Source organism: Arvicanthis niloticus, chromosome 6 (assembly GCF_011762505.2).
Source record: "Arvicanthis niloticus isolate mArvNil1 chromosome 6, mArvNil1.pat.X, whole genome shotgun sequence".
Lineage (NCBI taxonomy): Eukaryota > Metazoa > Chordata > Mammalia > Rodentia > Muridae > Arvicanthis > Arvicanthis niloticus.
In genome coordinates this window covers 100,650,431-100,663,895 of record NC_047663.1, presented here as the reverse complement: position 1 = coordinate 100,663,895, position 13,465 = coordinate 100,650,431, and the positions used below count along the sequence as shown (strand labels likewise).

The following is a 13,465-nucleotide window of genomic DNA, read 5'->3' as shown; positions in this document are numbered from 1 at the left end:
ACTCTGTAGACCAGGCTGGCCTCGAGCTCAGAAATCCACCTGCCTCTGCCTCCCAAGTGCTGGGATTAAAGGCGTGCGCCACCACCGCCCGGCAACTTGCTAGGTTTTATACTCTACCACTGGCTTAAAACAACTCTTTTATTTCTGTGAGTACGTAAGTATATGCATCTGTGTACAGGCTTGTGTGCACATGACTATGGATACCTCAGAGGCCAGAGAGTGTGTCAGATCCCTCAGAGTGTCAGAGTGTCACACAGTTGTGATCTGCCTGAAGTGGTGCTAGGAACTGAACTCTGGTCCTGTGTAAAAGCAGCAAATTTTCTTAACTACTGAGCCATTTATTTCTCTGGCACTATAGTTTTACTTTTGATTCTAAATAATGTTGTATACAAATGAAAGAGTAAGTAAGTGTCCCCAAGGCCTGAGCAAAGGCTGATTTATGCACAGAGAAAGGACAACAGAAAAAGCCAGAAACTGGATTGATTGATGAGAACTTTCTTCATCCCCCTCCCTTCCCTCCTTTTTTTTTTTTTTTTTTTTTTTTTTTTTTTTTTTTTTTTTTTAATTTCCCTGATACTGAACCTGGGTCTTATACAAGTGCTCTATCACTGAGCTATACCATCCCAACTGTTTTTACTTTGACCTTATTGAAGTAGCAGCTCAATAAATTGCCCAGGCTGTCCTTGAACCTTTGGAAGGCAATGTTATGGGTTGAAACCCAGGCTTCCTGTAGGCAAGCCACCAGGCCCAGCTTTCCTTGATACCACTGAACTGTAACAAATATAGGTAAGATGAGGCTGGCTTTTGCAGCTTAGTTGATAGAGTGGTTGCCCACTATACATAAAGCCCTATATTTAATCCTCAGCACTGCCTGTAATCCCAGCACTCAACACAGGAGAGTCAGGAGTTCAAGACAACTTTTTGCCACACAGTGAGTTCCAGGCTATGCTAGTGTGGTGGTGTGAATATGCTTGGCTCAGGGAGTCGCAGTTTGTTAAGAGGTGTGACTTTATTGGAATAGGTGTGGCCTTGTTAGAGGAAGTGTGTCGTTGTGGGATGGGCAATAAGACCCTCCTCCTAACCACATGGGAGCCAGTTTTTCTCCTAGCAGCCTCCAACTGTAGAACTCTCAGCGACTCCAGCGCCCGCCTGCCTGGACACTACCATCCTTCCTGTTATGATAATGGATTGACTGTTAGCCAGCCCCAATTAAATGCTCTCCTATATGAGAGTTGCCTTGGTCATGGTGTCTTTTCATAGAAATGGAAACTTAACTAAGACACACAGGAAACAGAAGACAGTACATTTTATGTTATGCATTTTTTTTTTTTTTTTTGTGGTGGTTGAGACAAGTTTTCTCTGTGTAGAGTCTGCTGTTCTGAAACTCTATCTATAGACCAGGTTGGGTCCAAACTCATAGACAACGGTCTGCTTCCACCTCCTGACTTCTGGGATTAAAGGCATGTGCCACCACTGCACAGCTGCTATGCATGTTTTAAGCTAATTTTAAAATTATTTGTTATTTATTCCTGTTGAATGGGGGTTACACTTCTGCCACAGCGTATGTATGGAGGTCAGAGGACAACTTGGGGGTGTCAGTTTTCTCCTCCCACCAAGTGGGTTCCAGGGATTGAGCTCAGATCATCTGGCTTGGTTATAAGTATCCTTAGCCAATGAACCATCTTACAGACCATATTTTTGCTCACTCTCTCCCTCTTTCCCTCTCTTCTTTCCTTCCCTCCTTAAGACAAAGCCTTGCTATGTAGCTTTGGCCATCCTGAAACTCACTACAATGAGACAGGCTCCAGACCATAGCACAACTGACTCTATGATGGAAGTATCATTCAGGCCATAAAACTCAGCAGCATAGACAGCACCACCTGCCAAAACTAAAACACGGGCCTAATCCATCAAAGGCCATAGTTCTGGAGAAGTCTCTAACCGTACTAATCTTGCATTTTGGCTTCTGTAGTTCTGGTGCTGGCTGACTGTTCTTATTAACTGAAGTATGTCAACACAGAACATGATTTTTATGCTTAAAAGCTCTCCCTAAAAAAATAAACAGTAAATAAATAAATAAATAAATAAATAAAAATAAAGCTCTTCCTAAGAAAGGCTCAGGGCCCGTTGGGGTCTGGAACACCCAGTTTATTAGCTGGCTAGCTAATAAAGACTTTCTGTTTGCTTAAACCCATGCTCAAGCAATCTTCTCTGGTGGCTACTCAACACATAGACCAGGATGGCCTCAAACTCACAGAGATCTGACTGCTTCTGTGTCACAAGTGCTGGGATGAAAGGTATGTGCTACCATGCCTGGTGTAGTTTAATTTCTTAAGCCAGTTCTCAAGTATGTAGCCCAGGGTGCCCTTGAATAGAGGACTTAGCAGAGGATGACCTTTAGCTTTTGGTCTTCATGTTCCCCCCAGTTCTGGGATGACAGGTGTGAGGCACCACACCCAGGTGTGACTCTTACCAGAGCATTTCATAGAGAACAAAGGTGCTATAAAGAATCATGGTACCACCTCTTTTCTTCCCTGATGTGGGCATGCTCATATCTGTCATGGCACTGGCAGGTATGATTTTCACATTGTAATGAGCCCAAGGTCCATCTGGCATGTCAAGATGTTACAGAAGCCAAATCAAGAAAGTCCGGGATTGAGCGACTGTAAATAGGTACTAATTCAGTGCTGGGTGCCTAGAAGGCTATGATCTTCAGCACCCAACTGTGAGGTTTATTTTATTTTATTTCCATAGGATCTGGCTACATGCACTGAGCTGGCCTTGAACTTGCAATCCTGCTATCCTGACCTCATGAGTGCTGGGATAACAGGGTGTAACAACACTCCTGGCTACAGCTGTCACTTCTGCAAGGCAGTGGCATAGTTGACAGGATAAGCTTTCCGTCATTTCTGGGTTCAGCTGAGTGGTGACAACAGGTCTATGAAAACATGCAAGGAGCACTAGTTCTGTGTGGCGGCCATCAGAGAAGACTGCTCTATGGGTTCCAGCCAATAGCAAGTGTTTATTAGCTGGTCGGTGAGTACACTTGGGTCTTTGGGATCCCAGTATAACCCTGTGCCTCTCTCAAGGTGAGCTTTTAAGCATAAAAACCAGGTTCTGTGTTGACTGACATACCTCAGTTAATGGGAACAGTTAGCCAGCCCCAGAATTCCAGAAGCTAAAAAGCAAGGTTAGTACATTTGGAGACTCTCCCAGAACTATGGACTTCAGTGAATTAGGTCTTTGTTGTCATTTTTGTCAGGTGGTGCCGTCGAACCTGGTTTTACAGCCTGGATGGTACTTCTATCATGGAGTCACTGGTCTCAGTGAATGAGTCAAACAGTGTACTTAGCCTGCTCTACAGAGGTATAGTTGGTCCTAAGGACCATTAATTTACTAAACTGATATATAATTAACCACATAGTTTTAAGATTCAGGGCCCATCCAGTGCTGATAGCAGAGTGGTTAGCCAAGGTGACCAAGAGAACAGAGACTGGTATCAATTATCTGATTAATCTCTCTCTCTCTCTCTCTCTCTCTCTCTCTCTCTCTCTCTCTCTCTCTCTTTCTCTCTCTCTCTCTCTTTCTCTCTCTCTCTCTTTCTCTCTCTCTCTCTCCCTCCCTCCCTCTCCTTCTCTCTCAGCTTTTTTCCAACAATGGTAAGATTTTTTAAATACTCCTAATCAATTAGCATAGATTAGAAACAACAAATTTCTCCCAGAGCCATATATAGTTTTCTTTATCTCATGAGGAGTAACTAAGCCTCTCCAACTTTGTAGGATCATTTCTGTAAAGAAATCTAACTTTTTTTTAAAATTCAGAAATGGAAACTTAATATTTCTGGGTCCTGATCAACCTGTCTACGTAGATTGGAAAGCATCAGAAGAGGCACATTTAGCAAGTCTTTAGTGCATGCTCACCAAATAGTCTCTCTCAGGGGCCCAGAAATAGTGCTGTCATCCAGATGAGTTTATCAGCAAGACATCAGAATAAAGGGAATGCCTAGGTTAAAGGTTTGTTATTAGACAAGTTTCAGCCTCTAGGGTCCTCTTATGTTAATTTGGGCTGCCCTCAATCACTGTGAGTTTTGTCAGTCAATGGGCTGGCAGTCTGGTTAGCTCCTATCCCTAAGTACAGGGGCCAGGTGTCTAAGTATAACCAGCAATCCTGGCTGACTTCTGCCTGGGGAAAATTAACTCTATCCCTAGTGTTCTTTCCTGTGGCATAGCATAGAGTCTGAGTCCCCAGGTCTTTCCTGTTTCTCAAAGGCCAAAATCTTTTCTAAGGATCTTTTCAGGAAGCCTCAGTTTCATAAACCTTTCTCCAGCACAATCACATCCTTAAAAGTGGACATCAGTGGGCAAAGGTCACGATCAATATGGGTTGCTGAATTGTAATCGCATTATTTTCCCTGTGTCTGTCTTCCTCAGTTTCCAGTCCAGGCCTAAAAGTGGTGGGGGTTGGATCATGACCCCCTATAGTACAAAACACAAGGCTCAGGAGGTGGCAGAGGAGCAGGAAGTAGAAGGGCCCAGAGTCCAGTAAAACCTTTATTTCCATGGGTCCATAGTGCAGAGATTTGGCAGCAGCATCTGCGGCTTTCACTTTCTTAACATGGGTGTGGAGGATCCACGGTGTAAGCCATGGAGTGTTGGCGCCACAGAGTAGGAGTGGGGAGAATCAAGATGTTGGGTCCTTTCCAGGCTAGACCCAGCACCCTTTTGGCTACCCACTTGGCCCAGATAGACTCAAATAAGCTGGGTTTCGCAGCTAGTCTGATGGATAGCCTGTGTGGAGAACTGGAGGGCCTGTGGTGATTTGAGAAAGAAATGGTTACAGAGTTCTGCCAACTGCTGATCTTTGAACCTGAGAAGCAGTGAGGAATTCCAAACATAATCTCACAGCGGGTGTGGTGGTTTGCATATGCTTGGCCCAGGGAGTGGCACTATGAGGATGTGTGGCCTTGTTGGAGGGAGTTTATCACTGTGGGAGTGGGCAATACACCCTCCTCCTAACCACATGAGGGCCAGTCTTCTCCTTGTGGCCTTCAGATGAAGATGTAGAACTCTCAGCTCTTCTGCCTGGATGCTACCACACTCCTGTCTTGATGATAATGGACTGAACCTCTGAACCTGTGAACCAGCCCCAATTAAATGTTTACTTGCCTTGGTCATGATGTCTGTTCACAGCAGTAAAACCCAAACTAAGACTGGTGGTAAATCCCATATAGATGGGAGATAGTGGACACAAAGCAAAGGAAGAAGGTCTAGCCACATTTCCCTGAATTGTAATGAGAGTTCTATTAAATTTTTTTTAATGCCCTACTTATTCTTTTTACTTGGTCAGAACTCTCTGAGGTCTGTTTGTACAACAAAGTTTTCAATCCATGTGTAAAGATTTAGCTATTAACTGAGATGTTTTGGCTATGAAAGCTAAGCCATTATTGAACTCCATTACTAGGGGAAGGCAAAATTAGGGCCCAGTTCTTGGAGGAGCTCTTAAGCTATTTGAGCAGTTTCAGTCCAGGTGAGGAACACTTCTACTTACCCAGAAAAGGTATCTATAAAAACTAGAAAGTACTTTCATCCTCCCTGGCAGGCCAATCTCGGGGAAGTCAGTTTTCTCAGAGTTTGCTGGGGTGTTGCTTTCTCATCCAGGCCCCTTCCTGGGTGAGGGCTTTCTGGTTTAAATTTACTTGTGCACAAACCTTGCACCTGACTGGACAGTGGTAGTATATGCCTTTAATCCCAGAATTTAGGAGGCAGAGGCAGGTGAATCTCTGAGTTTGAGGTCAGCCTGGTCTACAGAGTTTCAGGATAGGCCAGGGCTACACAAAGAAATCTTCTCTTGAAAAACCAACCAAACAAACAAACAAACAAAACCAAAAAAACCAAACCTGGACTCTAGCTCAGACATTCTGCACTAGGCATAACAAACCTTGGTTTGAGCAACTCAGAAGGTTTTGTGGAATCCAACTGAGTAACCTGGTAAAGGTCAGTTCCAGAGTCCTGCCAGTTGTTTCTGGGAAGATGATCTTTCCCTCTGATGTCCTCCATCAACCTGTGGTTACGCTGTCCATTTCTTCTTTACCATGGAGTCTCAGCAGCACCAGGTTGGGCTAACTCTCAGGATGCAAATAGGCCCCACTGGTCTCAAGGGCATTTGTCAGGCAGCCAGGTCAGTGGCCCAGTTACCCCTTGCCTCAAGGGAGTCATCTTTTTTATATCCTCCACAATGGAGGGTAGAAATTTGTGGAGGAAGCCAAACCTAGGAGGACTAAGATTCCCTAATGTCCTTTTTCCCAGCAGTGAAAAATCTCAGTTTATCTATAGATCATACCATGATATGTCCATAGTAGACATACAGTGACAGTCCATGAATATGGTGATGGACTTTCCTTTTTCCTATCTGAGAGCCTGGGTCAAGTTGATCAGTTCTGCTTTCTGGGCTGAGGTAATTTCAGTTAACTACTGCAACTCCCAGGTACCTGGTTTCATCTTTTATCTGTGACAGTTATGGATGAGCGCCTTCAGGTTGCCCTCAGGTAAGATGGTCGCAGGACTGTTGGTGGTGAGTTTTTCAAAAAGCAAAGTTAGTACATTTAGAGACGTATCCAGAACCATGGACTTGGATGGATTATGTCTTTGTTTTCACTTTGGCTGGTGCTGCTCTCTGTAGGGTTGAGTTTTATGGGCTGAATGGTACCTCCATCATGGAGTCAGTCATACTAAGGTCTGGGGCCCTGTTATTCCTAGCATGAGAAGAGTAAAAGCCAGGCTGGTGGCCATAAAACATGACAAGCAATATGTTAATGACTCAAAATTGGCTGCCAGGCTGTCTCTGTGCTCTGTTAGGGGCTTGTACATGCACAGAAGGGACACAGCACATACAGCGACAGTCATTTCCAGCACAACACTAAATCCAGGGTGGTGATGTGCTACTTGGACAACTTTTAAGAGCTTATTTCTGCTAATACTGGGCCAGAGCTGGGCACGGCTGGTCACGTTCCTAGGTGCTATTTTGGAGCCACGATCCTCTGAAATACTGAAGACCCAGGGAGAAGTGCTTGTTTTAACACTGCTTGTATTTTAGCCCCAGATGACACTGCGGTTCTATCACTTCATCTCATCCTTATTACAGAAAGGAAGTGTGCTAAGTGAGAAAGGGTTGCTGTGGGAAACCTCCCTGATCCCTGGGGAAACCAGAACAACTGGTTTTTGCAGGAGTTCATGGACAGGCTGCTCACCCACAGATGTGTGAGGAAGCCAGTGGTGTTGGTGCAGTGTTACTATGGTAACTATCCTGGCAGTTTCCATTCCAACAGCAGCAGCACTTGCTATCAATCCACCTACCTTCCACTTATCATGGATGATCTATGTGTTTTGTAATTTTTTTCCCTATGGATCCGGCAGGAATGAGACAGGTTATATTCTGTAACTCCAACTGTCCTGGAACCAAACTGAACACATACCTGAAACAATCCACCTGCTTTAGCCTCCTGAATGTTGAGATCGCAGGCTTGTACCACCACACATGGTCTTATGTTGTGGCTCATGAAGATCAATTTTCTCCCCTATTTTCCTGGATACCGTTGACTCTAGCAAACTGTATCTCCAGTGACATAGCTTACAAAAACACCCCAGGGGAACTGGGTTTGGTGGTGCTCAGACAACTGTGACCATGCTGAGAACCACTGATTTGACTGAAGAGGGTGAACTGTATACCTGTGAATGACAGCCACACAGATGTAAACGGCAACCCATATGAAGCCAGAAAGTTAAGCCAAATATAGGACCAAATTATCACAGTATTTGTTCCTACGCCGGCAAATGTTTGCTGGGCTAGGAAATTAAGTAGCAAACAGATTCCTCTATTCATTCTGAGCTAATATTACTCTGGCTCTCATATTTCTGTATGTTTGTGCAAGCTCATGAATGCAGAGGTCAAAGGACAACTTTACCTGTGTCCCTTAGCTTCCACCTTGCACAAGCCAGCGTCTCTTCAGACCTTCAGTCTGTCCAGTTCTAGAGCTTCTGGGGATTCTCAGGTCTCCTCCCACCTCATGGAGGACATACGAGGATTGCAGACTAGAGAAGAATATTGTCTGGGCTCAGACCCTCATACTTAGATGTTAAATGTTTCCTGCGCGGAGTCACTCTCCAGATCCCGTATGTCTATGAGGAGTTGAGAGCAGACTCTACATAAAAACATGACTGAGGGTCTGGTCAGGTGGCTCAGCAGGCAAAGGCACTTGCTGCCTAGGGCTGACAACCTAACTTACATCCCACAACCCACTTGAGCCTTGAAAGTTGTCTTCTGTCTGCCATGGCATGCATATGTGCATACATGAATCAGAAAATTAAAAAACAAACAAACAAACAAACAAACAAAAAACAAACCCCGAGTACTCTGAAGTCTTTTTTGTTGTTGTTATTGTTTGGTTTATTTTTTTTAACAGTTTCATGTAGCCAAATGTAGTCTTGAACTCACTATTTTGATTCTTCTGCACCCTCTAAATTCTAGAACTGCAGGCATATGGCACCACGCTGATGGTTCTTGTTTTTTTCAGCCAGACTAAATCGGACATGGTAGAACACGTCTGGGTAATCCAAGGCCTTGGGAGGTAGAAATAGGAAGATCTGGAGCTGAAGGCCATGTTGTGCTATGTAGCAAGTTTGAAGCAAGCTTGGGTTACGTGAGAACCTGTCACAGACACACAAAAGTGCTGGGTAGATGTGGAGAAACTGGAAAATGTGTGCTTTGATAATGGGTATATAGAAAGAGGCAATTATTGTAAAAACAGGTAGTCTCTCTCTCTGTCTCTGTGTGTGTGTGTGTGTGTGTGTGTGTGTGTATAATTCCCAAATAAGACACAAAACCTTTATATTTATAATAAGCCTTAAAAGCACCAGCACTGGGCAGATATCTACTCTCTAAGTTACTTTGTCTACTTTCCTGTCAATAACATCATGCTATATCTTGCCATGTTCTAGCCGGGTCACCCATACTCCAACTGGACGACCTTCATGACTATGTTCTTCCTATCCACTGGCATCTTCTTCCTAATCCTTCTCCCTCTCATCATGGTCTCTCCTCGGACCCCAAGCCCAGGAACCAAAGGCCCACCTACATGTCTTCTGCCCAGATATAGGCATCTCTATTAACCAATAGTTTTACATTAAGAAGCAAGGTTTGCATAACAAAAGCTGGTAAATATACATTATAATACATAGCAACAGAACAAACCTCAACATGTGTATGTTGTTTTTTGTCTCTCTACAGAGCCCTGGTCATCTGGGAACTCACCTTGTAGACCAGGATTGCCTTTAACGCACAGAGATCTGCCTGTCTCTGCTTCTTGATGAGTGCTGAGATCAAAAGTGTGCACTGCCATGCCTGCCAATGCTTCTTTGTTTGTTTTTGTTTTTCAAGACAGGGTTTCTCTGTATAGCTCTGGCTGTCCTGGAACTCACTTTGTAGACCAGGCTGGCCTTAAACTCACAGAGATCTGCCTGCCTCTGCCTCCCAAATGCTGGGATTAAAGGTGTGTGAGTGACACCATGGCCAGCACTTGGCAATGTTTCTTTAAAAATAATAAATACACAACCTATGATTCATCAATTCTATTTTCTACATAGATACTTCAAGAATTGAAATTAGGGCTGAAGGGATGGCTAAGTTAAGGGTACTTACTGCTCTTCCAGAGAACCAGGGTACGATTCTCAGAATCCATGCTGTGTGGCTTATAATCACCTTCAACTCCAGCTCCAGGGGATCCAGTGTCTCTAGCCTTTGCAGGCCCCTGTACATACCTGTAGGAGTGGTTCTGATGCTAAGGTCCTGTTCCCCTATTAGTTCTTGATCTATCAGTAAAGAAGCCATGGACCGCCTTTAATCCCAGCACTTGGGAGGCAGAGGCAGGTGGATTTCTGAGTTTGAGGCCAGCCTGATCTACAGAGTGAGTTCTAGGACAGCCAGGGCTACACAGAGAAACTCTGTCTCGAAAAACCAAAAAAAAAAAAAAAAGAAGCCATGGACCAATTGCTGGGTGGAAAAAATAGGTGGGACTTCTGGGTCCCCACAGGCAAGACAGAAGCCAGAGAGGGAGAAAGGGAGAGTTCACCATGCTTCAGAGAGAGAAAAGCCAAGCAGCCATGTGAGATCTCAGGTGGAGATTTGAGATCTACAGGTGAGTTGTTGGGAATGTTGAGCTGAGACTAAATGTAACTGAGCAACTAAAGTTGAGGGTAGGTGGAGAGGTGCAGAGCTAAGAGTATTGATAAGGGCATGCTTCTCCAGGCAGGAGATAAGTATCGCCCGACAACTGTGCCAATAAGGCAAGTTGAACTCAACAACTGTATGTGTCTGTGTTTTTCATCATCTGCAGATCCAATATTCTTGGGGTGGGGGCTGGTAGCACAGTCCATTCCTGGAGCTTAGGCAGGGTAGCAAAAGCCACACACAACACATACCTATACACAGACACATGTGTCTACACACAGTGACTCATGGTCAGGCAAGATGGTTAAATGAATAAAGGCACTTGCCACCATGCCTGACCACTGAGTTTGATCCCTGAGATCCACTTACAGGCAGGAGAGAACTGACACAGGTTGCCTTCTGACATGCACACAAATATTTCAGGTATATATGCGCCCATGTGTATGCACACAAACACACTAAATAAGTAAATAATAAAATAAATTTATGTATAAAAAGGATAACAATTCTTTTTAGTAAAGACAAATCTCAAGATGGCTCATCAGTTAAGAGCACTAGCTGGTTTTCCAGAGGACCCAGGTTTGATTCTCAGCACCCATATGATGGCTCACAATCACCTGTAACTCCAGTTCCAGAAGACTCCATGTGTAAAGCCCTGGGTTTGATCCCCTCTTCCACACAAAACAAATAAAAATATGTACATATGCATAGCAGTATTATTAGAAGTCAAAAAGTTCAACCAACAAAGTGACTGGATAAATAACGTGGTATATAAATACAATGGAATTATTATCTTTCCAAAGACACAGAGGCAGGCGGATTTCTGAGTTTGAGGCCAGCCTGGTCTACAGAGTGAGTTCCAGGACAGCCAGTGCTACACAGAGAAACCCTGTCTTTAAAAGAAAAAAAAAAGACACATCTGACATGTAGATGATCTGAAGGACATCATACTCAGTCAAAGTATGCCAGTCCATAAAGCACAGGTACTGTCTGACTTCACTTTCATGAGATTCCTAGAATAGTCATTTGTACAGGCAACAAGAAGGCACTTGCCAGTGGGCTTAGAGAGGGGCTATGAAGTATTAATACTATAAGACACCTTTCAGCAAAGACAGATACAAAAGTCCTGGAGAGGGATGGTAGAGAAGGTTGCAGAACAGTGCAAACAGTTGTCAGGAGATATGCAGTTTAATGGATAGAACGCCTGTCCAGCTTTGTTTGATGGGAGGTGGTGCAGGTCTGTAATCCCAGTAATTGTGAGGCAGGGCACTAGGATTGATGGTCATCTTCCTCTACACTGAGATTGAACTTGAACTTGATTTGGGATCAAAAAGGCAATATAGTAGTGTAAATTGTTTTGTTTCTGATCTTAAAACATGAAACAAAGTATCAATGTGGTTTTTTTGTTTTGTTTTGTTTTGGTTTTGGTTTTTCAAGACAGGGTTTCTCTGTATAGCCCTGGCTGTCCTGGAACTCACTCTGTAGACCAGGCTGACCTCGAACTCAGAAATCCGCCTGCCTCTGCCTCCCAAGTGCTGGGATTAAAGGTGGTCCATGGCTTGCGCCACCACCGCCCGGCTTCTCTGTGCTGTGGTTTATTTCTAACTGTCTTGAGTGAGGGGAAACCTCCCTTTCTCCAATTCTACTCCTGTTCCAGTTTTCCTCAAGAAAACCAGGACGAGCCTTTGATAAAGACTTGGGAAGCAGGATGAATTCTACTGTTACACAGGCTCCAAATGCTCACAAAACATGTTCTTTTGCTAGTATGGAAGTTTTTAACCTTTTCACTTTGAGTTTTGAAATACTCATCAGCCATACTACAGGCAAAACTACTTTAGAACTTCAGTGGACTTACTACTTAGCATATCAAGAGCTAATATCTGACATACCAGAGACTTCCAGATCTGACTCAGGAGCAATGCAATTAACTAGATCACACTGCGCTAGACTTTATCCACTTCACTTCTTTTTGCTCAAAAACAAAACAAAGTGCCATACAGTTGAATTAAAAGAATACATTTGGAAAGCCTGACTTAGTTTTGAAATACAATGGCATTTTGTGGAGAATAAAAAAGACAAAAAGAAGGACTAGAAGCATGTGGCTCATTGGTAGAGTGTGTGCCTAGCATGTTCAAGATCCTTTATAAGAGTTGTCATGATCATGTGTCTCTTCACAACAGTGGAACATTGACTAAAAGATCTGGTTTCTGGGGATCCTAGGCTCAATTCTCTAGCACCAAATTGGGTGGGAGAGAATGAAAGAGATGGCTAGCAATGACAGCTGGGTGATATTTGCAGTGGAAAATAGGAATTATTTGTTGTAGTGTGGCTCAAGCCTTGAAGGAGCATAGCTTCGCTAAGGAAAGGAGCTGTCAAACCCATTATACATATCCCAGCAAACAGCAGGAAGTCTTTGGAAAAATTGACTCTTAAGCTAGCAAGATGGCTCAGTGGATAAAAATACTTGCCATACAAGTCTGATAACCTGAGTTTGATCCCCAGACACCAGAACTTTTAGTCAATGTTCTATTGCTGTGAACAGACACATGATCATGACAACACTTATAAAGAAAAGCATTTAATTGAGGCTTGGTTACAGTTTCAGAGGTTTAGTCCATTACCATCCTGGCAGGGAGCATAGCAGCATGCAGGTAGACACAGTATTGGAGAATACTTGAGAGTTCTGGACCCACAGGCACCAGGCAAAGTATGACACTGGGCCTGGCTTGAGCTTTTGAAACCTCAAAGTCCATCCCCAGTGACATACTTTCTCCAATAAGGCCATACAACCTAATCATTGTCAAATAGTGCCAATCTCCAATGACTAAGCATTCAAACATGTAAACTTTTGGAGGCCATTCCTATTCAAACCATCACACCAGATGAAAACAGCTGGATATGGAACTGGAGAGATGGCTCAGTGGTTAAGAGCAATGTCTGTTCTTCTAGAGAACTGGGGTTCAATTCCCAATACCTACTTGGTGGCTCACAACATCTGTAGCTCTAGTTCCAGGGGATCCAATATCCTCTTCTGGCCTCTGTGGGCACTCAGACACACATTAAAATCAACAATAGTAAACAAAGCTCCATATAGTGATGACTCTGTAATCACAGCATTCCTACACTGAGGCATCACAGAAGAATGGCAAAGCTTTCCAGCCAGCTAGTCTGAAGGACAGGGCATTGCAAAAACAAGACCTTGCCTCAACAATATGAAAGGTGAGAATAACTCTAAAGTTGTCCT

The 13,465-nt window shown here is 43.8% G+C and overlaps 1 protein-coding gene and 1 long non-coding RNA gene across 2 annotated transcripts in view; one reads left to right on the top strand and one right to left on the bottom strand.

Annotated features, from left to right (window-relative positions):
• The window catches only part of Tnfrsf17 (TNF receptor superfamily member 17), a 64,409-nt gene that overhangs the window by 48,741 nt on the left and 2,203 nt on the right, over positions 1–13,465 (bottom strand). The window lies entirely within an intron of this gene.
• On the top strand, positions 2,552–9,432 carry LOC143442895 (uncharacterized). Its single transcript, XR_013111489.1, has 3 exons — positions 2,552–2,673; positions 2,755–3,036; positions 9,283–9,432. It is a non-coding gene; the product is annotated as an uncharacterized LOC143442895 (long non-coding RNA).